Raw genomic sequence first — 6,969 nt, 5'->3', positions numbered from 1 at the left:
CGAAGCACACAACCAACACAACGTCCAACTCCAAGCTCCACCATCCCCACCAAATATCCCTTCTCATTTCCACCATAACCCACACTTTACCTTGACCCATAGTGATGACTTTATTTTTATTTATTTATTTATTTATATTTTGAGATGGAGTCTTGCTCTGTCGCCCAGGCTGGAGTGCAGCGGCGTGATCTCAGCTCACTGCAAGCTCTGCCTCCCGGGTTCACGCCATTCTCCTACCTCAGCCTCCTGAGTAGCTGGGACTACAGGTGCCCGCCACCACGCCCAGCTAATTTTTTTGTATTTTCAGTAGAGACGGGGTTTCACTGTGTTAGTCAGGATGGTCTCGATCTCCTGACCTCGTGATCTGCCCACCTTGGCCTCCCAAAGTGCTGGGATTACAGGCGTGAGCCACTGCGCCCGGCCAGTGATGACTTTAAACACCATCATCCCCCGAGCACACCTTCACTGTGCTCCACCACCCCCACCATTACAATCTCCACCAGCCCAACTACAGCCATCAACACCAAACCCAATCACCCACCCCCACCAATACCACGGTTCCAACATGCCATCAATCTAACCCTCACTGCTTCTGAGTCAAACAATAATACAACCCAACAACAAAATCAAAATTCTAAATGGCTCAACCTCTACCAGCCCAACCACCCCAGCCAGACTGCGAACTCTGTGATGGTTTAAAAAACGTCCACAAGTGGGGGCCGGGCATGGTGGCTCATGCCTGTAATTCCAGCACTTTGGGAGGCGGAGGCGGGTGGATCACCTGAGGTCGGGAGTTTGAGATCAGTCTGACCAACATGGAGAAACCACATCTCTACTAAAAATACAAAATTAGCTGGGCATGGTGGTGCATGCCTGTAATCCCAGCTACTCGGGAGGCTGAGGCAGGAGAACTGCTTGAACCCGGGAGGCAGAGGTTGTGGTGAGCCGGGATCATGCCATTGCACTCCAGCCTGGGCAACAAGAGTGAAACCCCGTCTCAAAAAAAAAAAAAAATAGTGATTAGGTCACAAAAGGCATTGTGGCTTTCTTTCGGCCGGGCACGGTGGCTCACACCTGTAATCCCAGCACTTTAGGAGGCCGAGGTGAGCTGATCACGAGGTCAAGAGATCGAGACCATCCTGACCAACATGGTGAAACCCTGTATCTACTAAAAATACAAAAATTAGCTGGGTGTGGTGGCATGTGCCTGTAGTCCCAGCTACTCGGGAGGCTGAGGCAGGAGAATCGCTTGAACCCGGGATGTGGAGGTTGCAGTGAGCTGAGATTGCACCAGTGCATTCCAGCCTGGCAACAGAACAAGACTGTGTCTCAAAACAAAACAAAAAACAAAACAAAACAAAACAAAACAAGACATTGTGGCTTCCTTATTGCTCTGTTTCTCAATCACTTGCTCTGGGGGAAGCCAGCCACCATGTCATGAGGACACTCAAGCTGCCCATGAAGAGGCCCACGTGGTAAAGAACTGAGACCTCCTGCCAACAGCCAGTGAGGCACACATGAGTGCGCCATCTTGGAAGCAGATCCTCCAGTCCCAGTCAAGCCCTCAGATGACTGTCGCCCAGCTGACAGCTTAACCACAACTTCATGAGGGACACGGAGCCAGAACCACCTTAGCTAAGCTACTTTTGATTTCCTGACTTTTAACAACTATGTGAGATAATAAATGTTTGTTAATTCAAGTTGCTATACTTTGGGGTAACTTTTTTTTTTACACAGGAATAAAGAATACAAACTGCAAACACCTCAGCCTCAACCCTCATATTCTTTTTTGAAATTTACTTTTATTTTTATTTATTTTTTTGAGACGGAGTTTTGTTCTCGTTGCCCAGGCTGGAGTGCAATTGCACAATCTCGGCTCACCACAACCTCCACCTACCCGGGTTCAAGTGATTTTCCTGCCTCAGCCTCTCAAGTTAGCTAGGATTACAGGCATGCACCACCATGCCCGGTTAATTTTGTATTTTTAGTAGAGACGGGGTTTCTCCACGTTGGTCGGGCTGGTCTAGAACTCCTGACCTCATGCGATCTGCCCGCCTCGGCCTCCCAAAGTGCTGGGATTACAGGCTTGAGCCACCGCGCCCGGCCTGTTTGAGACCGAGTTTCACTCTGTCACCCAGGCTGGAGTGCAGTGGTGCAATCTCGGCTCACTGCAACCTCCTCTTCCCAGGCCCAAATGATTCTTGTGCCTCAGTCTCCCGAGTAGCTGGGATTATAGGCGTGAGCCACTGCACCTGACCAAGAAATTTATTTTTGGTTGGAATACTGCCTGGCGCAATCTCGGCTCACTGCAAGCTCCGCCTCCCGGGTTCACGCCATTCTCCTGCCTCAGCCTCCCGAGTACCTGGGACTACAGGCGCCCGCCACTACACCCGGCTAATTTTTTGTATTTTTAGTAGAGATGGGGTTTCACCACGTTAGCCAGGATGGTCTCGATCTCCTGACCTCGTGATCCACCCGCCTCAGCCTCCTAAAGTGTTGGGATTACAGGCGTGAGCCACCGCGCCCGGCCAAGACTTTTTTTTTCGCAAGTAGTCTTTCAAAAATATATTTGGTCCTCAGGGGTACAGAATTGGATTAATCATAATTGCTGGTCCTTGGCACATACTATTATTATGTGTGCCACTTCTTAAGCTATTATCTCTTGGCTTCAAATCTATTTACCAGCACTGGGCTTTGGGTAACTGGGAATGGGACTCTGAAAACCCCACTTTCACTTTGCCAAGTGGTGTGTTAGCCTCTGCCAATAGGGGGTGCCAGACTGACCGTAGAGCCTGAAGGAGGAAAAGGGGTCTTGCTCCTTCCTGTTTGCTCTCTGCTTACTTCCCGTTGGTTTCCTCTTCTCATCTGCGTCAGCAAAGCTTCTTCACCCTGTCCAAGGCAGTTCTTTCCTGTAGCAGCAGCTAAATCCAATTTGCAGTTTTTCCAAACTTGCACATCCTCAGAGATGCCAGACCATTTGGGGATGCCAGACCAGCACCCCTGCCTGAGAAAATTCCAGTCTCGGGCCGGGTGCCGTAGCTCACGCCTGTAATCCCAGCTCTTTGGGAGGCTGAGGCGGGTCAATCACGAGGTCAGAAGATCGAGGCCATCCTGGCTAACACGGTGAAATCCTGTCCCTACTAAAAATACAAAAAATAAGCTGGGCATAGTGGCGGGCACCTGTAGTCCCAGCTGCTCGGGAGGCTGAGGCAGGACAATGGCGTGAACCCGGGAGGCTGAGCTTGTAATGAGCCAAGATCACGCCACTGCACTGTAGACTGGGTGACAGAGCGAGACTCCGTCTCAAAAAAAAAAAAAAAAAAGAAAATTCCAGTCTCTGGTGATCCTCCTCTGAGCTCAGAAACACCAGCACCATCTGAGCAGTGCCTCCTCTTCAGAGCCTCAGTTTGTTTTTGTTTTTTTTGAGACAGAGTCTCACTCTGTAGCCCAGGCTGGAGTGCAATGGCGTGATCTTGACTCACTGCAAACTCCACCTCGCGGGTTCAAGTGATTCTCTTGCCTCAGCCTCCCGAGTAACGGATTGCAGACGTGCGTAACCACACCCAGCTAATTTTTGTATTTTTAGTAGAGACGGGTTTTCCCCATGTTGGCCATGCTGGTCTTGAACTCCCAACCTCAGGTGATCCACCCGCCTTGGCCTCCCAAAGTGCTGGAATTACAGGCGTGAGCCACTGTGCTCAGCCCAGAGGCTCAGTTTTATGTCCACTGGCTCCTGATCCAAATGTATAGTTTTTAATAACTCTAACCTTTGTCTTTGTTTTTCATACCCTAGTGAGATAGGAATTTGGCAAGACTGGTTTCCAAGACAACAGGACACAAGACCTCACTCATAAGACAGAAAACAGCAAAAGAAACTGGCTAAAACCAGCTAGAACCAAGAGGACAATGAAAGGGACCTCTGGGGCCGGGCCCGGTGCCTCACGCCTGTAATCCCTGCACCTAGGGAGACCGAGGCGGGTGAATTACCTGAGGTCAGGAGTTCGAGACCAGCCTGACCAACATGGAGAAACCCTGTCTCTACTCAAAATACAAAATTAGCCCGGCGTGGTGGCGCCTGCTTGTAATCCCAGCTACTTGGGAGGCTGAGGCAGGAGAATTTCTTGAACCCGGGAGGCAGAGGTTGTGGTGAGCCAAGATCGCGCCATTGCACTCCAGCCTGGGCAACAAGAGCCAAACTCCATCTCAAAAAACAACAACAACTAAAAAGGAAGTGACCTCTGGTTACTTTCACTGCTTATTATATGCTAATTGTATGCGTTAACATGCTAAAAACACTGCCACCAGCACCGTGACAGTTTACAAATGCCATGGCCATGCTGAAAAGTTACCCTGTGTGGTCTGGATGGGGTGAAAGCCCAGGTTCTGGGAACTCCCTGCCCCTTATCTAGAAAACCCATGCGTAATTCACCTTTTATTTAGCATATATTCAAGAACTAACCATTAAAATAACCAACCAACGATCCTCAGAGCTACTCTGCCTATGAGGTTGCTACTCTTACTTTCCTTTTTTTTTTTCCAATTGTAAAGTGCTGATCCTGTTTATTTGGCAGGAAAACGAGACAATCCAGCAGCCCAGGAGGGACAGGTGGACTTAATCCTCCTCCTCGTCGTCTCCAGCCCCACCCTCACCCTGGCCCTTCTTGGCGTTCTTCCTCTTCACGCGGCCCGGGCGGCCACCCCCATAGGGAGAGCGCAGAGACAAGTCGATGCGCTTCTGGGAATCCAGGCGGACAGTGAAGGACGGGATGTTCACCACCTGCTTGCGGACCCTGATACGGCGCTGGCGGATCAGCACGCCAGCGTGGTGGATGGACTTGGCCAAGCCCAGCTTGAAGACCTGGGTCTGTAGGCGTCTCTCTAAGAAATCCTCTGTCTTCAGGCCCAGGATGTAATCCAGCTTCGTCTTGCCCTCATCCAGCACCCCAATGCGGAGCAGCCGCCGCAGCAGGACGTTGCCTTCGAACAGACGCCGTGGGTCCTTCTCATCAAGCGTCAGCAGTTCCCGGGCGGCCTTGCGGATGTTGGCCAAGGTAAATTTGACCCTCTAGACCTCCCGTTTGTTCCGGAGCCCATACTCGCCGATCAGCTTCAGCTCTTGGTCGAGACGAGATTTCTCGAAGGGTCTCCGCGGGGTCACATAAGTTTTGCGACAAACCCAGCTCCAGGCCACTGGCATGTTGGCTCCGCTTCCCCGTCTGCGCCTGAGCGCAGGACCCGGTCACTGAGAAAGAGCTCATTTCTTTTTCTTTTCCTTTTTCTTTTTCTTTTTCTTTTTTTTTTTCTTTTTTCTTTTTTTTTTTTTTTTTGAGACAGAGTCTCGCTCTGTCGCCCAGGCTGGAATGCACTGGCGCGATCTCGGCTCACTGCAACCTCCGCCTCCCGGGTTCAAGCGATTCTCCTGTCTCAGCCTCCCAAGTAGCTGGGACTACAGGCGCCCACCATCATGCCCGGCTAATTTTTTGTATTTTTAATAGAGATAGGGTTTCACCGTGTTAGCCAGGATGGTCTCGATCTCCTGACCTCGTGATCCACCCGCCTCAGCCTCCCAAAGTGCTGGGATTACAGGTGTGAGCCACCACACCCAGCCCAGCCACACCCTTTATAACCTGCCTTGTCACCTGTCTCAGGCCTTTTCTCTTTCTAATGACTATTTTACTTTTCTGCTCTTAGTGCCAAAATGCATGCTTATGACGCTTATTTCACTGTTGGACTGGTAGCATTTGTTCTGGCTATTTGAGCAATTTTTGCTATTCTGTATCAGGTAGGGCACTTTCCTTGTTTTTAATTATTTATTTTGGAGAGGAACCCCTTTGTTCTGACTCTGGGATGCCAGAGTCACATTGTTCCGTAGCCTCAGTTGTGCCTTTGGGGTTCACTGTTGGCCACCCTCAGGATGCTCCAGGGTTTTCGGCATTTGGTGTGGGGACCCTTGGTGACTGATATCTGGAGGCCCCAGGTCTTTCGGTATTTGGTGCCCTGGATTCAGGTTGCGTGGTTGTACTGGTAGCCAGACTCAAATTTGTTTTTTTTTGTTGTACGGAGTCTCACTCTGTCGCCCAGGCTGGAGTGCAGTGACGCAATGGCTCACTGAAACTTCCGCCTCCCAATTTCAAGCGATTCTCCTGCCTCAGTCTCCCAAGTAGCTGGGACTACAGGCCTGCACCACCACACCCAGCTAATTTTTTATATTTTTAGTAGAGACGGGGTTTCACCATATTGGCCAGGCTGGTCTTGAACTCCTGACCTCGTGATCTACCCGCCTTGGCCTCCCAAAGTGCTGGGATTACAGGTGTGAGCCACCATGCCCAGCCTGTTTGAGACCGAGTTTCACTCTGTCGCCCAGGCTGGAGTGCAGTGGTGCAATCTCGGCTCACTGCAACCTCCTCTTCCCAAGCCCAAATGATTCTTGTGCCTCAGTCTCCCGAGTAGCTGGGATTACAGGTGTGAGCCACTGCACCTGGCCAGAAATTTATTTTTGGTTGGAATACTGCCTGGGTCATTACAAACTGGAAAACCAGAAATTTTAGCCTAAAAATAGTTCTTTGCGGCCAGGTGTGGTGGTCATACCTGTAATTCCAGCAGTTTGGGAGGCCGAGGCGGGTGGATCACAAAGTTAGGAGTTTGAGACCAGCCTGGACAGCATAAAACCCCGTCTCTACTAAAAATACAAAAAATTAGCTGGGTATGGTGTCATGCCTTTAGTCCCAGCTACTTGGGAGGCTGAGGCAGGAGAATTGCTTGAGCCCAGGAGGCAGAGGTTGCAGTGAGCTGAGATCATGTTACTGCACTCCAGCTGGGTGATAGAGACTGTGTCAAAAAATATCAATCAATCAATAAAATAGAGGACGTGTGCCTCTTTCTGAGTCTGATTTGGCTTTATGTAAGGATAAGTTTGGCCAGTTTTGGGAGAATCCAGTAATTTATTGAAGAGTTTGTTAAGTTGGCCAT

At 50.3% G+C, this 6,969-nt stretch overlaps 1 pseudogene; it reads right to left on the bottom strand.

Annotated features, from left to right (window-relative positions):
- Nucleotides 1–4,532: 4,532 nt before the first annotated feature.
- LOC109024183 (small ribosomal subunit protein uS4-like) lies at nt 4,533–5,237 on the bottom strand (annotated as a pseudogene).
- Nucleotides 5,238–6,969: the final 1,732 nt, after the last annotated feature.

Source organism: Gorilla gorilla, chromosome 20 (genome assembly GCF_029281585.2).
Source record: "Gorilla gorilla gorilla isolate KB3781 chromosome 20, NHGRI_mGorGor1-v2.1_pri, whole genome shotgun sequence".
In the NCBI taxonomy this organism is placed as follows: domain Eukaryota; kingdom Metazoa; phylum Chordata; class Mammalia; order Primates; family Hominidae; genus Gorilla; species Gorilla gorilla.
The sequence above is the reverse complement of the archived record's forward strand: the minus strand, read 5'-3'. Positions and strand labels throughout refer to the sequence as shown.